The sequence below is a fragment of the Sus scrofa genome, chromosome X (genome assembly GCF_000003025.6).
Source record: "Sus scrofa isolate TJ Tabasco breed Duroc chromosome X, Sscrofa11.1, whole genome shotgun sequence".
Lineage (NCBI taxonomy): Eukaryota > Metazoa > Chordata > Mammalia > Artiodactyla > Suidae > Sus > Sus scrofa.
This window is the reverse complement of record NC_010461.5, coordinates 26,999,209-27,017,875: the sequence shown is the minus strand read 5'-3', so window position 1 is coordinate 27,017,875 and position 18,667 is coordinate 26,999,209. Positions and strand designations below refer to the sequence as shown.

General features: G+C 41.1%; 1 pseudogene; it reads left to right on the top strand.

Annotated features, from left to right (window-relative positions):
* On the top strand, positions 1,510 to 18,368 carry LOC110257668 (annotated as a pseudogene).

The following is an 18,667-nucleotide window of genomic DNA, read 5'->3' as shown; positions in this document are numbered from 1 at the left end:
AAAAGACAAATAGTTGGGCCAGGTCACAAAGAGAGCAATGATCTGAGGGTGTTCTTCAGGGAAAGGTTTGGGGAATAACCAGCAATGGTCTCCCAGGATGAATTCTAGACATCTTGCTGCTACCAGGAAGATTAGGCTTCCTTTGGGGATAATGGTTGTGGCAGGACCACCTCAGGTCTGATTCTGCTGTCCTCTGATGCTCTTCCCAACCCTGCTCATCCTCTCCTGCCTGGCCCCTCTATCTAGACCCCCCAGTTACTCTCCCAGAACAAGGCAGTGAACTGTGCATCCATGGACCACATGTTCTCGGAAACATTCTGATACCATGTATCGTATGAACTATATCCAGTTTTCTGTTCATTTTGAAATCACATCTGTAAAAGCATACATTTTCAATTGGAACCTAAGACTCATCTCTCTAATTCATGAATATGCCCAACTGCTGCAAACAGTTTAAGCACTTTAATGAAACACACACAAATTATTCTAAATTTGGAGTTCCCATCATGGCTCAGTGGTTGACAAATCTGACTAGGAACCATGAGATTGCGGGTTCAAACCCTGGCCTTGCTCAGTGGGTTAAGGATCCAGCATTGCCATGAGCTGTGGTGTAGGTCGCAGACATGGTTTGGATCTGGCATTGTTGTGGCTGTGGCATAGGCCGGCAGCTACAGCTCTGATTAGACCCCTAGCCTGGGAACCTCCATATGCCATGGGAGTGGCCCTAGAAAAGGCAAAAAGACAAAAAAAAATATTCTAAATTCAACAAAAAAATATGAAAACCATGAGCTATGTTTACTTCATCATTTCTGTTTAATTCTAAACTTAATAAGCTTTGAAAGACTTACTTGGTAAGGCAGAGTTTCTCAGTGGTATATGCCTGAGGTGTTCCATAGGTGTTGAGGTCTTAAACCTTGCAGTCTTAGGGGTGGCCAGATAGAGCCCGTAACCTTCAGCCTCCTACAGTCAACCAAGGATTCCCTACAATGAAAAATCAATTTCTCATCATTAAAATGGCCATACCATCCAAAGCAATCTAAAGATTTAATGCGATCCCCATCAAATTACCCACGACATTTTTTATAGAACTAGAACAAACAATCCAAAAATTTATATGGAACCATAACAGACCCAGAATTGCCAAAGCAATCCTGAGGGGGGAAAAAAAAGCAGGAAGCATAACTCTTCTAGACTTCAGACATTACAAAGCTACAATAATCAAGAAAGTGTGGTACTAGTACAAATACATACAGACCAATAGAACAGAATAGAGAGCTCAGAAATAAATCTGGACCTACAGTCAATTAATCTTCAACAAAGGAGGCAAGAATATAAAATGTAAAAAAGACATTCGCTTCAGTAGGTGGTGCTAGGAAAATTGGAAACATGTAAGTCAATTTAACTAGAACATACCCTCACACCGTGTACAAAAATAAACTCAAAATGCTTAAAGACTTGCCTCTCTTCTCATCTCTGCCATCCTATGTGCATTCGAATTAGCTCCTCATCATGTCTATTCATAAGACTTTCAGGATCAAGTGATTCCTGACCAAGAAGCAAAAGCAAAATCGTCCCATCCCCCAATGGAGTTGAATGAAAACTGGTAATAAAATCAGTTACAACTAGAAGACATTGGAGAAGAACCAAGCTGGGTCTAAAAGGAGCCTCTGCACATGAAGTGGCACACATATTTATGCTGTATGGCAGTCACTTGCATCTTACCATATCACAAACATCACAGCCACAGTTGTATATATCAGGAAATAGGTCCTCTTTGTGTTGGTGTTTCTGCATAGCGCTTTGCTTCAGTAATAAATATGTGAAGCCCTCTTGTTGGGTAAAAAAAATGCTTAAAGACTTAACATAAGACAAGACACCATAAAACTCCTGAGAAAACATACATAAAACATTCTCTGACATCAACCGTACAAATGTTTCCTTAAATCAGTCTCCCAAGGCAATAGAAATAAAAACAAAAATAACCTAATGGTACCTAATCAAACTTAGAAGCTTTTGCACAGCAAAGGAATCCATAAAAAAAAGAAAACACCAAAAAGACAACCTATGAAAGAGGAGAAAATATGTTCAAATGATGCAACCGACAAGGGCTTAATATCCAAAATATACAAACAACTCATACAATTCAATCAAAAAATGAGCAGATGACCTAAATAGACATTTCTCCAAAGAAAACATAGGGGATGGCCAACAGGCACATGAAAAAATGCTTAACATTACTAATTATTAGAGAAATGCAAATCAGAACTACAATGAGGTATTACCACACACCAGTCAGAATGGATGTCATTAATAAGTATACAGATAACAAATGCTGGAGTGGGTGTGGAGAAAAGGGAAGCCTCCTATACTGTTGGTGGGAATGTAAATTGGTACAACCACTATGGAAAATAGTATGGATGTTCCTCAGAAAACTAAATATAGAACTACCATTTGATCTAGCAATCCCACTCCTGGGCATATATCTGGACAAAACGACAATTCAAAAAGACACATGCACTGCTATGTTCATTACAACACTGTTCACAATAGCCAAGACATGGAAACAACCTAAATGTCCATCTACAGATGAATGAATTAAGAAGAAGTGGTATACATACACAATGGAATACTACTCAGCCATAAAAAGAATAAAATAATGCCATTTGCAGCAATATGGATGGAGCGAGAGACTCTCATACTGAGTGAAGTCAGTCAGAAAGAGAAACACAAATACCATGATACCACTTATATCTGGAAATTAAGTATGGCACAGATGAACCTATCTACAAAACAGAAACAGACTAACAGACTGGGGGAACAGACTTGTGGTTGCCAAGGGAGAGGGAAGGGAGTGGGATGGAGAAGTCTGAGGTTGACTGCTGCAAAATATTACATTTATTTATTATTATTTTTTAATAGTTATTTCCCCAAAGCAATTTTTTTTCTACTGTACAGCATGGTGACCAAGTTACACATACATGTACACATTATATTTTTGCACATTATCATGTTCTATCATAAGTGACTAGATATACTTCCCAGTGCCACACAGCAGGATCTCATTGCTAATCCATTATAAAGGCAATAGTTTGTATTTATTAAAACCAAGCGCCCCAAGCACTTCACTCCCCAAAATTTTGGATTGTTTGTTGTAGTTCTGTGAAAAATGTCCTGGGTAATTTGATAGGGATTGCATTGAATCTGTAGATTGCTTTGGGTAGTATGGCCATTTTTACAATATTAAATTTTCCCACCTAGGAACCTGGACTGTCTTTCCGTTTCTTTGAATCATCTTTAATTTCCTTGATTAATGTTTTATAGTTCTCACAATGTAAGTTATTCACCTCCTTGGTCAGGTTTATTCCTAGGTATTTGATTTTTTGGGGTGAGATTTTAAAAGGTATCGTATTTTTGCATTCCTTTTCTAATATTTCATTGTGAGTATACAGAAATGCGACTGACTTCTGAATGTTAATCTTATATCCTGCTACTTTGCTGAATTTGTTGTTCAGTTCAAGTAGTTTTTGGGTTGAGTCCTTAGGGTTTTCTATATATGCTATCATGTCATCTGCATACACTGACAGTTTTACCTCTTCTCTTCCTATTTGGATGCCTTTTATTTTGTTTGTCTGATTGCTGTGGCTAGGACTTCCAATACTGTGTTGAATAACAGTGATGAGAGTGGGCATCCTTGTCTTGTTCCAGATTTTAGTGGGAAGGCTTTCAGCTTTTCTCCATTGAGGATTATATTTGCTGTGGGTTTGTCATAAATGTCTTTGATTATGTTAAGGTATGTTCCCTCTATGCCTGCTTTGGTAAGAGTTTTGATCATGAATGGATGTTGGACTTTGTCAAATGCTTTTTCTGCATCTATTGAGATGATCATGTGGTTTTTGACTTTTCTTTTGATTGTATGACATTGATTGATTTGCACATGTTGAACCATCCTTGTGTACCTGGGATGAATCCCACCTGGTCGTGGTGTATGATCTTTTTTATATGTTGTTGGATTTGGTTGGCTAAAATTTTGCTGATAATTTTTGCGTCTACATTCATCAAAGATATTGGCCTATAGTTTTCTTTTCTGGTGGTATCTTTGTCTGGTTTTGGAATTAGGGTGATGGTGGCATCGTGGAATGTCTTTGGGAGTGTTCCTTCTTCTTCGACCTTTTGAAAAAGTTTAAGAAGGATGGGTATAAGTTCCTCTTTGTATGTTTGGTAGAATTCACCTGTGAAGCCATCTGGTCCTGGACTTTGACTTGTAGGGAGTGTTTTTAGGACATATTCAATTTCATTTCTCATGATCGGTCTGTTCAGTTGGTCTATTTCTTCTTGATTCAGTTTTGACAGGCTGTAGGTCTCTAGGAAGTTGTCCATTTCTTCCAGGTTGTCAAATTTGTTGGCTTATAATTGTTCATAGTATTCTCTCATGGTTTTTTGTATTTCTGTAGTATCCGTTATGACTTCTCCTTTTTCATTTCTTATTTTGTTTATTTGGGTTTTTTCTCTCCTCTTGTGGGTGAGTCTGGCCAGAGGTTTGTCAATTTTGTTTAGCTTTTCAAAGAACCAGCTCTTGGTGTTACTGATTTCTTTCTTTCTTTTTTTTTTTTTTTGAATCTCTATTTTATTGATTTCCTCTCTAATCTTTATGATTTCCTTCCTTCTGCTGACTTTAGGGTGTTTTTTTTGTTGTTGTTGTTGTTGTTCTTTTTCTAATTCATTTAGGTGTTGGGTTAAGTTATCGATTTGAGATTTTTCTCCTTTTTAGAGGAAGCCCTGTATTGCTATGAATTTCCCTCTTGGCGCCACTTTTGTGGCATCCCATAGATTTTCAGTGGTTGTGTCATTATCATTTGTCTCGAGGTATTTTTTAATTTCCTTCTTGATTTCCTCATTGACCCGTTGGTTTTTTAGTAGCATGTTGTTTAGTCTCCATGTAGTAAGTTTTTTCTCATTTCTTTTCCTGTGGTTGATTTCTACTTTCATGCCATTGTGGTCGGAGAAGATACTTGAAACAATTTCTGCACTCTTAAATTTGTTGAGGTTAGCTTTGTGCCCCAGTATGTGACTGATCCTTGAGAATGTTCCATGCGCATTTGAGAAGAATGTATATTCTGATTTTTTTGGATGTAATGTCCCGAAATGTCAATTAAGTCTCATTTTTCTATCGTGTCCATAGGATCTCTGTTGCCTTATTGATTTTCTGTCTAGAATATCTGTCCATTGTTGTGAGTGGGGTGTTAAAGTCTCCTAATGTTATTGTATTCCCATGAATTTCTCCTTTTATGTCTGTTAGTATTTGTTGGAGGTATCTGGGTGCTCCTAGATAAGGGGCATATATATTGACGATTGTAATATCCTCTTCTTGAATGGATCCTTTAACCATTAAATAGTATCCTTCTTTGTCTTTCATTATGGCCTTCATTTTAAAGTCTATTTAGTCTGATATGAGTATTGCAACTCCTGCTTTCCTGTCTTGTCCATTGGCATGAAATATCTTTTCCCATTCCCTCACTTTCAATCTGTATGTGTTCTTTGCTCTGAAGTGAGTTTCTTGTAGGCAGCAGATTGAAGGTTTTTGCTTTTTTATCCAATCTGCCACTCTGTGTCTTGATTGGAGCATTTAGTCCATTGACATTTAAGGTAATTATTGATAGATACATATTTATTGCCATTTTAAAACTTGTTTTCCAGTTGATCCTAAGTTTCTTTTTTCTTCTTTTTTGGGTTGGATAGTTTCCATTTATTTTATGCTTGAGTACTTTTCTTTGTAGTTTTTGTGAATGTAATGTTCAGTTTTGTTTTGTGGTTGCCCTGTTTTTTAAGCACATTAACCCATTCCCTGATAGTCGTATAGGCTCAGACACATTATTAAAATAAAAAAAAAAGAATCTGTATTTTCTTACTTTCCTTCCCCATATTGTACGATTTTGATGGCTTTTTTTTTTTTTTTAACATCTTCAAGTTTACATCTGTATGCTGGCTTATTTAAGTGTCTGCTTTCCAATTCTGGTTTCCTCCATCCTAATCTTTCTTTTTCCTCTAATTTAGAGAAGCCCTTTCAGTATTTCTTTTAGAATGGGTTTAGTATTGCTGTACTCTTTTAGCTTTTGTTTGTTGGAGAAATTCTTTATTTCCACTTCTAATTTAAATGATATTCTTGCTGGATAGATTATTCTAGACTGCACATTTTTTCCTTTCAGCATTTTAAATATATTTGCCACTCCCTTCTGGCCTATAGTGGTTCTGTAGAGAAATCAGCCGATAGCCTTTTGGGGGTTCCCTTATATTTAACAGTTTGTTTTCATCTTGCTGCCTTTAGAATCCTCTAACTTTTGCCATTTTTATTAAAATATGTCTTGGTGTGGGCCTGTTAGGATTCAGCTTGTTTTGGGCCCTCTGTGCTTCCTATATCTTGATATCAGTATGCTTTTTATTTGGAACGTTTTCAGCCATAATTTCTTTTTTCATTTTATTTTATTTTATTTTCCCACTGTACAGCAAGGGGGTCAGGTTATCCTTACATGTATATTTTACAATTACAGTTTCCCCCCCCCATTTCTTCTGTTGCAACATAAGTATCTAGACATAGTTCTCAATGCTATTCAGCAGGATCTCCTTATAAATCTATTCTAGGTTGTGTCTGATAAGCCCAAGCTCCCGATCCCTCCCACTCCCTCCCCCTCCCATCAGGCAACCACAAGTCTCTTCTCCAAGTCCATGATTTTCTCTTCTGAGGAGATGTTCATTTGTGCTGGATATTAGATTCCAGTTATAAGTGATATCATATGGTATTTGTCTTTGTCTTTCTGGCTCATTTCACTCAGGATGAGATTCTCTAGTTCCATCCATGCTGCTGCAAATGGCATGATGTCATCCTTTTTTATGGCTGAGTAGTATTCCATTGTGTATATATACCACCTCTTCCGAATCCAATCCCCTGTCGATGGACATTTGGATTGTTTCCATGTCCTGGCTATTGTGAATAGTGCTGCAATGAACATGCGGGTGCATGTGTCTCTTTTAAGTAGAGCTTTGTCCGGATAGATGCCCAAGAGTGGGATTGTGGGGTCATATGGAAGTTCTGTGTATAGATTTCTAAGGTATCTCCAAACTGTTCTCCATAGTGGCTGTACCAGTTGACATTCCCACCAGCAGTGCAGGAGGGTTCCCTTTTCTTCACAGCCCCTCCAGCACTTGTTATTTGTGGATTTATTAATGATGGCCATTCTGACTGGTGTGAGGTGGTATCTCATGGTAGTTTTGATTTGCATTTCTCTTATAATCAGCGATGTTGAGCATTTTTTCATGTGTTTGCTGGCCTTCTGTGTATCTTCTTTGGAGAAATGTCTATTCAGGTCTTTTGCCCATTTTTCCATTGATTGATTGGCTTTTTTGCTGTTGAGTTGTATAAGTTGCTTATATATTCTAGAGATTAAGCCCTTGTCTGTTGCATCATTTGAAACTATTTTCTCCCATTCTGTAAGTTGTCTTTTTGTTTTCTTTGCTGTGCAAAAGCTTTTCAGTTTGATGAGGTCCCATGGGTTTATTTTTGCTCTAATTTCTATTGCTTTGGGAGACTGACCTGAGAAAATATTCATGATGTTGATGTCAGAGAGTGTTTTGCCTATGTTTTCTTCTAGGAGTTTGATGGTGTCTTGTCTCATATTTAAGTCTTTCAGCCATTTTGAGTTTATTTTTGTGCATGGTGTGAGGGTGTGTTCTAGTTTCATTGCTTTGCATGCAGCTGTCCAGGTTTCCCAGCAATGCTTGCTGAATAGACTTTCCTTTTCCCATTTTATGTTCTTGCCTCCCTTGTCAAAGATTAATTGACCATAGGTGTCAGGGTTAATTTCCGGATTCTCTATTCTGTTCCATTGGTCTGTCTGTCTGTTTTGATACCAGTACCACACTGTTTTGATGACTGTGGCTTTGTAGTATTTCTTGAAGTCTGGGAGAGTTATGCCTCCTGCTTGGTTTTTGTTTCTCAGAATTGCTTTGGTGATTCTGGGTCTTTTGTGGTTCCATATAAATGTTTGGATTGTTTGTTCTAGTTCTGTGAAAAATGTCATGGGTCATTTGATAGGGATTGCATTGAATCTGTAGATTGCTTTGGGTAGGATGGCCATTTTCACAATATTGATTTTTCCAATCCAGGAACATGGAATATCTTTCCATTTCTTTACATCTTCTTTGATTTCTTTGATTAAAGTTTTATAGTTCTCAGCACATAGGTCCTTTACCTCTTTGGTCAGGTGTATTCTGGTATTTGATTTTGCGAGGTACAATTTTAAAAGGTATCGTATTTTTGTATTCCTTTTCTAATGTTTCATTGCTGGTATACAGAAATGCAACTGACTTCTGAATGTTAATCTTATAGCCTGCCACTTTGCTGAATTTATTAATCAGTTCAAGGAGTGTTGGGGTTGAGTCCTTAGGGTTTTCTATGTATAGTATCATGTCATCTGCATACAGTGACAGTTTGATCTCTTCTTTTCCTATATGGATGCCTTTTATTTCTTTTATTTGTCTAATTGCTGTGGCTAGGGCTTCCATAACTATGTTGAAGAGCAGTGGTGAGAGTGGGCATCCCTGTCTTGTTCCAGATTTGAGTGAGAAGGCTTTCAGTTTTTCCCCATTGAGGATTATATTTGCTGTGGGTTTATCATAAATGGCTTTGATTATATTCACGAATGTTCCCTCTATGCCCACTTTGGCAGGGTCTTGATCATGAATGGATGTTGAACTTTTTCAAATGCTTTTTCTGCGTCTATTGAGATGATCATATGATTTTTGACTTTTTTTTTGTTAATGTGGTGTATGATGCTGATTGATTTGCGTATGTTGAACCATCCTTGTGAACCTGGGATGAACCCAACCTGGTCATGGTGTACAATTTTTTTGGTATGTTGTTGGATTCGGTTGGCTAAGATTTTGTTGAGAATTTTTGCATCTATATTCATCAATGATATTGGCCGATAGTTTTCTTTTTTGGTGGTATCTCTGTCTGGTTTTGGAATGAGGGTGATGGTGGCCTCATAGAATGTCTTTGGGAGTATTCCTTCTTCTTCAACCTTTTGAAAGAGTTTAAGAAGGATGGGCACCAATTCCTCTTTATATGTTTGATAGAATTCACCTGTGAAGCCATCTGGTCCTGGACTTTTATTTGTAGGGAGTGATTTTATGACCTCTTCAATTTCATTTCTAGTCATCGGTCTGTTCAGTTGGTCTGTTTCTGCTTGATTCAGTTTTGGCAGGCTGTAAGATTCTAGAAAATTGTCCATTTCTTCCAGATTGTCAAACTTGTTGCCATACAGTTGTTCATAGTAGTCTCTTATGGTTTTTTGTATTTCTGCTGTATCCGTTGTGATTTCTCCTTTTTCATTTATAATTTTGGTGATTTGGGTTCTTTCTCTCCTCTTTTTAGTGAGTCTGGCCAGGGGTTTATCAATTTTGTTCACCTTTTCAAAGAACCAGCTCTTGGTTTTATTAATTTTCTCTATTGTTTTTTGAGTCTCTATTTTATTGATTTCCTCTTTGATCTTTATAATTTCCTTCCTTCTGCTGACTTTAGGACTTTTTTGTTCTTCTTTTTCTAATTCATTTAGGTGGAGGGTTAAGTTGTCAATTTGGGATCTTTCTTCTTTTTTGAGAAAGGCCTGTATTGCTATAAATTTCCCTCTGAGCACTGTTTTCGCAGCATCCCATAGATTTTGAGAGGTTGTGTCTTCATTATCATTTGTTTCAAGGTAGTTTTTAATTTCCTTCTTGATTTCCTCATTGACCCATTTGTTTTTTAGTAGCATGTTGTTTAGTCTCCATGGAGTAGGTTTTTTCTCTTTGCTTTTCAAATGGTTGATTTCTAATTTCATGGCATTGTGGTCAGAGAAGATACTTGAGATAATTTCTATGCTCCTAAATTTATTGAGATTCGCTTTATGTCCCAATATGTGGTTGATTCTTGAGAATGTTCCATGAGCATTTGAGAAGAATGTGTATTCTGATTTTTTTGGATGTAGTATCCTGAAGATATCAATTAAGTCTAACTTTTCTATTGTTTCCTTTAGGATCTCTGTTGCTTTATTGGTTTTCTGTCTAGAGGATCTGTCCATTGATGTGAGGGGGGTATTTAGGTCTCCTACTATGATTGTATTCTCATCAATATCTCCCTTTATGTCTGTTAATATTTGTTGTATGTATCTGGGTGCTCCTATGTTTGGGGCATATATGTTGATGATAGTAACATCCTCTCCTTGGATGGATCCCTTAATCATTAAATAGTGTCCTTCTTTGTCTTTCTTTATGTCTTTTGTTTTAAAGTCTATTTTGTCTGATATGAGCGTTGCGACTCCTGCTTTTCTGTCATGTCTATTGGCATGAAATACTTTTCCCCAGCCTTTCACTTTCAATCTATATGTATCTTTTGTCCTAAGGTGAGTTTCTTCTAGGCAGCATATTGAAGGTTTTTGCCTTTTTATCCACTCAGCCATTCTGTGTCTTTTGATTGGGGCATTCAGTCCATTGACATTTAAGGTGATAATTGATAGATGATTATTTATTGCCATTTGATCCTCGTGTTCCAGTTGATTCTATGGTTCTCCATTCTTTTTTTTTTTTTTTTTTTTTTTTTGGTTGGATGGTCTCCTGTTATTATCTGCTTGAGTGTATTTTTTTTTTCATTTTTTGCAAATGCAATATTTGGTTTTGGCTTGTGGTTGCCCTGTTTTTTAAGTATGCTAACCCCTTCCCATAATTGTGTGTTTTAGCCTGATGGTCCTGTAAGTTCAAACACTTCATTATTATATTAAAATTAAGAAGAGAGACATACATACAAACAAAAAGGATTATTTACCTCCTAACATCCCTTGCCCACATTTTATGGTTTTGATGACTCTTTTATTTTTTTCTTTTTAATTTTATTTTGTTTGAAGCATGTTCATGATTAAATCTGTATGCTGGCTTTTTTGAGTGACTGCTCTCTGATTGCGGTTTCCTCAGTCCTAGTTCTTCCTCTTCTTCTTCTTCTTTTTTTTTTTCTTTTCTTTTTTCTTCCCTTTCCTTCCTTTCTTTTTGGTTTAGAGAAGCCCTTTCAATATTTCCTTTAACCTGGGTTTTGTGTTGCTGTATTCTTTAAGTTTTTGTTGGGAAAAATTTTTATTTCCCCTTCTATTTTAAATGATATTCTTGCTGGATAAAGTATTCTAGGTTGCATATTTTTTCCTTTTAGCACTTTAAATATCTCTTGCCATTCCCTCCTGGCCTGTAGTGTTTCTGTAGAGAAATCAGCTGATATTCTTATGGGGGTTCCCTTGTAGGTAACATTCTGTTTTTCTCTTGCTGCCTTTAGGATCCTCTCTTTATCACTAAATTTTGCCATTTTTATTATGATGTGTCTTGATGTGGGCCTGTTTGGGTTCAGTTTGTTTGGGGCCCTCTGTGCTTCTTGTATCTTGAATCCAGTATCCTTTAGATTTGGGAAGTTTCCATCGATAATTTCTTCAAATATATTTTCCATTCCCTTATCTTTTTCTACTCCTTCTGGAATTCCTATTATGCATAGATTGGCCCGTTTTATATTATCCCATAGGTCTCTTATATTGCTTTCCAGTTTTTTGATTCGGTTTTCTGTCTGTTGACCAGATTGAGTGATTTCCATTATTCTATCTTCCATATCACTGATTCGTTCTTCTGCATTATTCATTCTGGTTTTTACTGCCCCTAGTTCAGTTTGCATCTCTGCAAATGAATGTTCTAGTTTTTCTTGGCTCCTCCTTATATTTTCTAGCTCCTTTCTGAGGGTATCTGCATTACTGTTCATATCTTCTCTTAATTCCTTCAGTATTTTCAGTATTTCTCTTTTGAATTCCAGGTCTGTCTGACTGCAGAGATCTGTTTCATTGTTGACTGTTTTAGGTGAGTTCTCCTGTTGGTTTGACTGGGGGTGGTTTCTCAGCTTCTTCATCTTGCTTGTTGTCTTCTTTCTCCTGAGGGAGTTGTACTCTCCGTTATCGGGTAGTGTTTGCCTTGTCACTGCCCTGGAATATTTCCTGAGGGCTGTCGTTGTTGGTCAATCTTTTTTGAGGCAGTGTGGCTTTTCTGGAGTGTTGATGGGACTAACAGTGTTTCTTTGAAGCAAAGGAGGACTTCCTGAGGGCAGACAGGACTGGGAGGTCCACCCCACGATGGTAGCAGATTTCACTTGGTTCTCAGCACCCCCTGGGGTTTTGGGCGGGTAGCAGGGCCCTTGGAGACTCAAGAGGCTCCTCCCCAGGGCAGCCCGACTCAGAAAAACCGTCTGAGATCTTTTCCCGATTCGGCCAGGCTTGTTGCAGCTTTTCTGGGCTGCAGGGGGTCCTGCCTGGAGCTGGCAGTCCTATGCAGCTGGTCCACTAGGTCTCAGCACCCCTTGGGGTCTTGGGCGGGTAGCAGGGCCCTTGGAGACTCAAGAGGCTCCTCCCCAGGGCAGCCCGACTCAGAAAAACCGTCTGAGATCTTTTCCCGATTCGGCCAGGCTTGTTGCAGCTTTTCTGGGCTGCAGGGGGTCCTGCCTGGAGCTGGCAGTCCTATGCAGCTGGTCCACTAGGTCTTAGCACCCCCTGGGGTCTTGGGCGGGTAGCAAGGCCCTTGGAGACCCAAGAGGCTCCTCCCCGGGGGAGCCCGTCTCAGAAAAACCGTCGGAGAATTAGGCCGATCTATTCACGGCCTGGCTAGGCTTGTTCTAGCTTTTCTGGGCTGCAGGCCTTTTCTAGGGGGCTGGTGGTGTTTGGTGCTGCTCTGTGGAAGTGTAGCCCCTCCAAAGGGCAAGCAGGCCTGTGCAGGGAGAGCCCCTGCGGTGGTAGGCTTCAGGCAATTGTTGAGGCCAGCCCTCCTGGATGGCAGGCAGCCCCAGGTTCCGCGAGAGCGTAGGGGGTGGCGGGGGTGGGGGGGAGGGAATGCACTGGGAAGCACAGCTTTCTGCTAGCTAGCGGGCCTGTAAGCTTGCTGTGGCGTGGGGGGTATTCTATGGGAACCCACCCCTTCTTCTCTCCGCTCCCCAGCACGGGCGCAGACCAGGCTCTTCTCCCAGGTTCCCTCTGAGGCGGCTTTCCACTTCCCCACCCCTAGAGTATTGCTCCCTTCCTCTGCGACAGCTTTGTTTTCTAGTCTCCCAGGCAGTCTCTGCCCCGTCAAATGGTTTAGAGACCTCCCAAGCAGTTTCTGCTCTTCCCCGCCCCCCTAGCCCGGGGACTAATCTCTGGAGCCGAGGTCTCGGTGCCCAGCCCCCACCCAGGCGTCCCCTGGCCCCCTCTCGGGGACCAACCTTCAGAGGCGAGGTCTCGGTGCCCAGCCCCCACCCAGGCGTCTCAATTTTTGGTGACTGTGCCCGTAGTTCAGATGGTCCGTTGGGTTCTTGATCAGCTTTTCCGTACTCCAACTTACTGCTACACTCTTCTCTGCATCTGGAGAGTCCTCCCGTTCGTTTGATCTTTCCCCCGGTAGGTGACTTTCCAGGGTGCGGGATCCCTTTCTCCTCCGCAGTTCCCTTTCGGGAGCGCCCGTCCCGCTGGGATTCACCTTCTCTCACTCTCCTCTTTTCTTCCTTTCTGCCCAATGATGTCACGAACTTCTTGCCGTTATTGGAGTTTAGGTTCCTCTGCCAGCGATTGGTTGCTGTTCTGTGCGAGTCATTTCTTCTGTAGATGTGCTTTTTTTGTTGTGTTTGTGGGAGAGGGCGAGCGTGTCCCCCTACTCCTCCGCCATCTTGTCCTCCTTCCTCCATAATTTCTTGAAATATATTTTCAATTCCCTTTTCTTTTTCTTTTCCTTCTGGAATTACTATTATGCATAGATTGACCAGCTTTATATTATCCCATAGATATCTTATATTGCTTTCATGTTTTTTTCATTTGGTTTTCTGTCTGCTGTGCTGATTGGGTGATTTCCATTATTTTATGATTTCCATTATTTTATCTTCCACATCACTAATTCATTCCTCTGCATTATTCATTCTGCTCTTTATTGCCTTTAGCTCAGTTTGTATCTCTGCAAATGAATTTTATAGTTTTTCTTGGCTCCTCCTTATATTTTCTAGTTCCTTTCTAAAGGAATCTGCATTACTGTTCATATCCTCTCTTCATTACTTCAGTATTTTCAATACCTCCGTTTTGAACTCAGTGTTCATCAGACTGCAGAGGTCTGTTTCATTGTTGTCTGATTTAGGTGAATTCTCCTCTTCCTTTAACTGGGAATGGTTTCTGTGCTTCTTCATCTTGCTTGTGTTTTTCTTTTTCTGTGAGTTTGGGGAAGCCAAACTGTAGTCTTGTAAGACTACATCCATGCAAGAGTACCCCTTTGTATTTTTTGGGGGGGTACTATTTATTTTTGGTGTGGGAGTTTGAATATTTGCTGTCTCTTTCTTCGGTGTGAGCAGGCTATTGTCCCCAGGATGCTCAGTGTGTTTTCAGGGAGAAGGAGGCAATGGGTAGGGCCAGCAGTCAGTGCCTGGTCATTGGGATCTCAACAGAAGCAAGGACCTACAGGAAGGTGGCACAGGCTACTCCTAGTTGCAGGGCCCTGGGAAGTGGTAATATGCTCTAGGCAGATCTTCAAGTTGACCAAAGCAGTAGCAACAGCAGAGTGTGTGAGTTCCCAGGGGAGTGAGAGCAATAACAGCTTGTGTTGGATTGCAATACCCTCCTCTGAGGTGACTGGAACCACAGGTAGTGCCTGTTCATAGGCCCCTATTGGGAGCAGGCCATGACCATCTCTAGAGTCAGTGATAACTGTGGTGGTTTGCCCCCACCACTTGTAGACCATGCATGAGGCAACCCGTCTCACTTAGACCACATATTAGGTGTTGTAAAGGGTGCTCCTCGTTGCAGGATCCTGGAACATAACAGAGACCAGGCGTGTGGGTACTGCCCAGAACATTTGGCAATGGCAACAGCAGGGCGGGTGTGTTCCTAGGGGTGCGAGAGCACCAACTGGTGGTGTTCTGTCACAATGCCCGCCTCTGTGGCTCTGTTTAGGTGAATGGGGCTGCAAGTGATTTTTGTTCAGGTATCTACAATGGCAATGGGCCATGCCCACTCTGGAATCAGGGATAACTGTGGTGGTTTGCCCCTGCTGCCTACAGACCATGCAAGAAGCACCGTGTCCCCCTTAGCCCATGCAGGAGGTGCTGTACCAGTTGCTCTAGTTGTAGGGTCTTGGGAAGGGACAGTGACCAAGTGTCTGGGTGTCACCCAGAGCATTTGGCAGTGGCAGCTGCAGGATGGGTGTGTTCCCAGGGGAGTGAGAGCAACAGCGTATGGTGCTTGGTTGCAATACCTTCTTTTTCTTTTTGGCAACCTCTGAGGTGACTGGGGTTGCTGATGGAGCCCACTCACAGGCCCCCAGTGGTGGCAAGCCACGCCTCCCTTTGGCCTCTGAGACAAACGCTGTAGTCTGCCCCTGCCACCTGTGGATTGTGCGAGAAGCACCATGTTGCACTTAGCCCCCTTATGCCCTTAGCCCACACAATAGATGCCTGGCCACCGGTAGCCTGCACAAGAAGTGCCTAATCTCCCTTAAGTGAGCAAGAGGCTTCTCACTGCCTGTGGCCTCTGCAGAGCCACCCCACCCTCTAAGCCTGTGGGCATGCACACGCTCCAGTGCAGGGAGTTTCCTATGGTGGCCTGCTCCTCCTCCTCTCCCCTCCCAGACAATGGCACCTTGCTTCTCCTGAGGGTCCAGACCTTCTCCCAGGTTCCCTCTGCCATGGTGTTCCTCTCCTCAGCCCCTCAATGCCATCCCCAGTTCTTTCCCTGGGACTGACCTCCGGAGCCTGAGTCTCAGTGCCCAGCCCCTGCCCAAGCATCTCAGGCTGTGGTGTCCAGGCTGGTCATTGAGATGGTCTGTGTAGCTCTCACTCTGCTTTGCTGTTCTCAGTCCAGCTACTACGCTTTACTTGGTGACTTTGAAGTACCACCAACTCAGCCCATCTTTCATCAGTTAGGTGGCTTCCCGAGAGGTGGGTTCCTTTTCTCCTTCACAGCTCCCTCTAGGGAATGCTAGTCCTGTCCTGATTCCCTTCCTCTTTTTTTCTTTTGTTCTACCCAGTTATGTCAAGAGTTTCTTGCCCTTTTGGAGGTTTAAGTTCTTCTGCCAGCATTCAGTTGATGTTTTGTGTGAGTCATTTTACATGTAGATGTGTTTTTTTTTTATGTGTTTATGGGAGAAGGTGTGTGCAACCTCTTACTCCTCTGCCATCTTGCTCCCCTCCCCCAAACTATTACATTTAAAATGGATAAGCAATGAGGTCCTGCTGTATAGTGCAGCGACCTATATCCAATCACTCGTAATTGAACATGATGGGAGATAATATGAGCAGAAGAATGTACATATATGTACCACTGGGTCACTTTTCTGCACAGCAGAAATCGATAGAACACTGTAAATCAACTATAATAAAAAATTAAAAGATAAAAGTAAGCATGTAAGTTGTTTTTTTTTTTTTTTAATAAATTTCTCTCTATGTCATGGTGTGAAAAGAGTTGGAAAACATGGTGTGGAGGGAATACCTTTACCATCACAAGAGTTGAGGTTACTGGTTCAATACATCCCCATACTAAAACTAAACATCCTAGGCATGTTGGTGGTTTTTATCAGTCAGGAATTTGGCTAAGCTGGGTAACTGTTCTTATGCCACAGAAGGAGAAACATTCAATCCCGTTATATATAATATATATATATATATATATATATATATATATATATATATATATTGTTAGTATGATAACAGAGGGACTCCCAAGCCATATAGGAAGTTTTTGCATACACTCTTCACACATACTGTGTTCCTGGGTTAGATTTACCCCTTTACCCATGTGGGTACCTGCCGGCCCCTATACTAGGACTAGACTAGGGCTCTCATGGTCCTAGTTCATTGGCCTCACTTATGGTCTATGCAAATCATCTTAAGTATTCATAAAACCCTTTCAATCTCAAAAACGCCCTGGTGATCCTACTTATAATTAGGTTGCACCTAACTTCCTTTGATCATAAATGTTTCTCTATTGTTTCTCTATACTATTGGCATTTGAGTTGGGACAAGTCTGCCTTGTGCACATTTCTCCCTCATTTTGTAGTTCTCCCAGTCATTGTGAAGGCAAAGCCAATACAACATGTCTCCAAAGGCCTCACTGGTTCTTTTTCCAGTGTCAAAACAGGCTGTGTTCTTTTCACATTCGCCCTGTCAGGCTCCAGCTCTTCGAAATATTTTAATGGCATTAGTTCTTACTGGTGAAATAGTTTTCCTATTTTGTCCAAACCTCTAGTCATTTTCCTGAAGTACTACCCACCACCCCAGGTGAAAACACTGACCATCTGATAACCAGAAAAAAGATGTTTTCCACAGGTAGAGGAAGAAGCTATCACCATTTATTCCCATTTGTTTAAGCCTAACATCTGATATCTTAGTGCATTTTCAGCTTCTAGATACTTCTAGTGGATACTGCAGTACATCAACCACATCCCCTCTTGTCTTCAAGGCCAGGACACGCATACCCCACCTTCTGAGAATATCAATACTGATGACTCACAGCTCTGTCCCTTTCTGGGCACTGCCTTCAGTTATAGGGAACTATCTTGCCCACAGTAACACCACCTCTTGTCGGGGAACAGCCTAGACCAATAGCTGGCTGATGTAATGATCCAAAGAATTATTAGGGAGCTAGTCAAGCATGAGTGAGTCCTACCCTATCCTGGACTGTCATCTTTCCCTCCTCCTCCTTCCCCTTGATACTGAGCAGAACATACCCAGAGATCTTCCCTTTAGCACTTAAGAACAACTAAGTTCCCAGTCTTATCAGGCCCAAGTACAAAGTTAAAAACAGTTGATCCTTCCAAATTGCCAGCACTGGTTGGTGCAGGCACACCAAGACCAAAGAGGTAGTCCAAAATGACCCAGGTTCATTATGCCATATTTAAAATAAATTAGCATTGTGGGTTTTCTCCCCCCACCCCATGGGCTTTGCTTGGATGTTTATGGGTAAACACCTGCACACAAGGAGAAAAGTCATATAACCTAAAGCTGTGAATCACCTTGTCAATCAAAATGATGCAGGACACAGAGAAGGATTCCACTACACCGAAAGACCATCTCTGCCCTCATTGCTGCTTCTGGTTTCCATTCAGAGGGCTGGCTCTCCAGTCTCTTTGGGAGACCATACTTTAGCTTGCTTGCTTTGCTTAATAAAATTTCTGCTGCTTAAAACTGCTCTATGTCTCTCATTTGAATTCTTTCCTTCAGGGAACAAAGGACCGAGGAATGTGCCATTCCACCAATAACAGACTCAGTCCCCCTACCTCCATGTGGGACAATTCTGAAGGACCAGCCCAGTTTCTGAGCACCTTGCAGGATCTTAGCTGCAAGCATATCACAGCTCAACTTCTCTGCCCTACCCACTTGCTTCCTTCAGGGGTATCTCCCATGACTACTCCCTGGTAAACCTTCTCCAGGTGAGCAACTTTCTGCAGATGAGTAGTCCATCTGCAGAGAATACTCCATCTCAGAGGCTGTTTTCAGGGAGCCTAGTCTAAAACAAAGCTGTTCGTTTTACCGGGAAATAGGGTGGCAAAACAAATGAGTAACCTAAGCCATTCTACCTGCTCTCCATCCCGCTGCCCAAAACAGACTGTCCCTTCA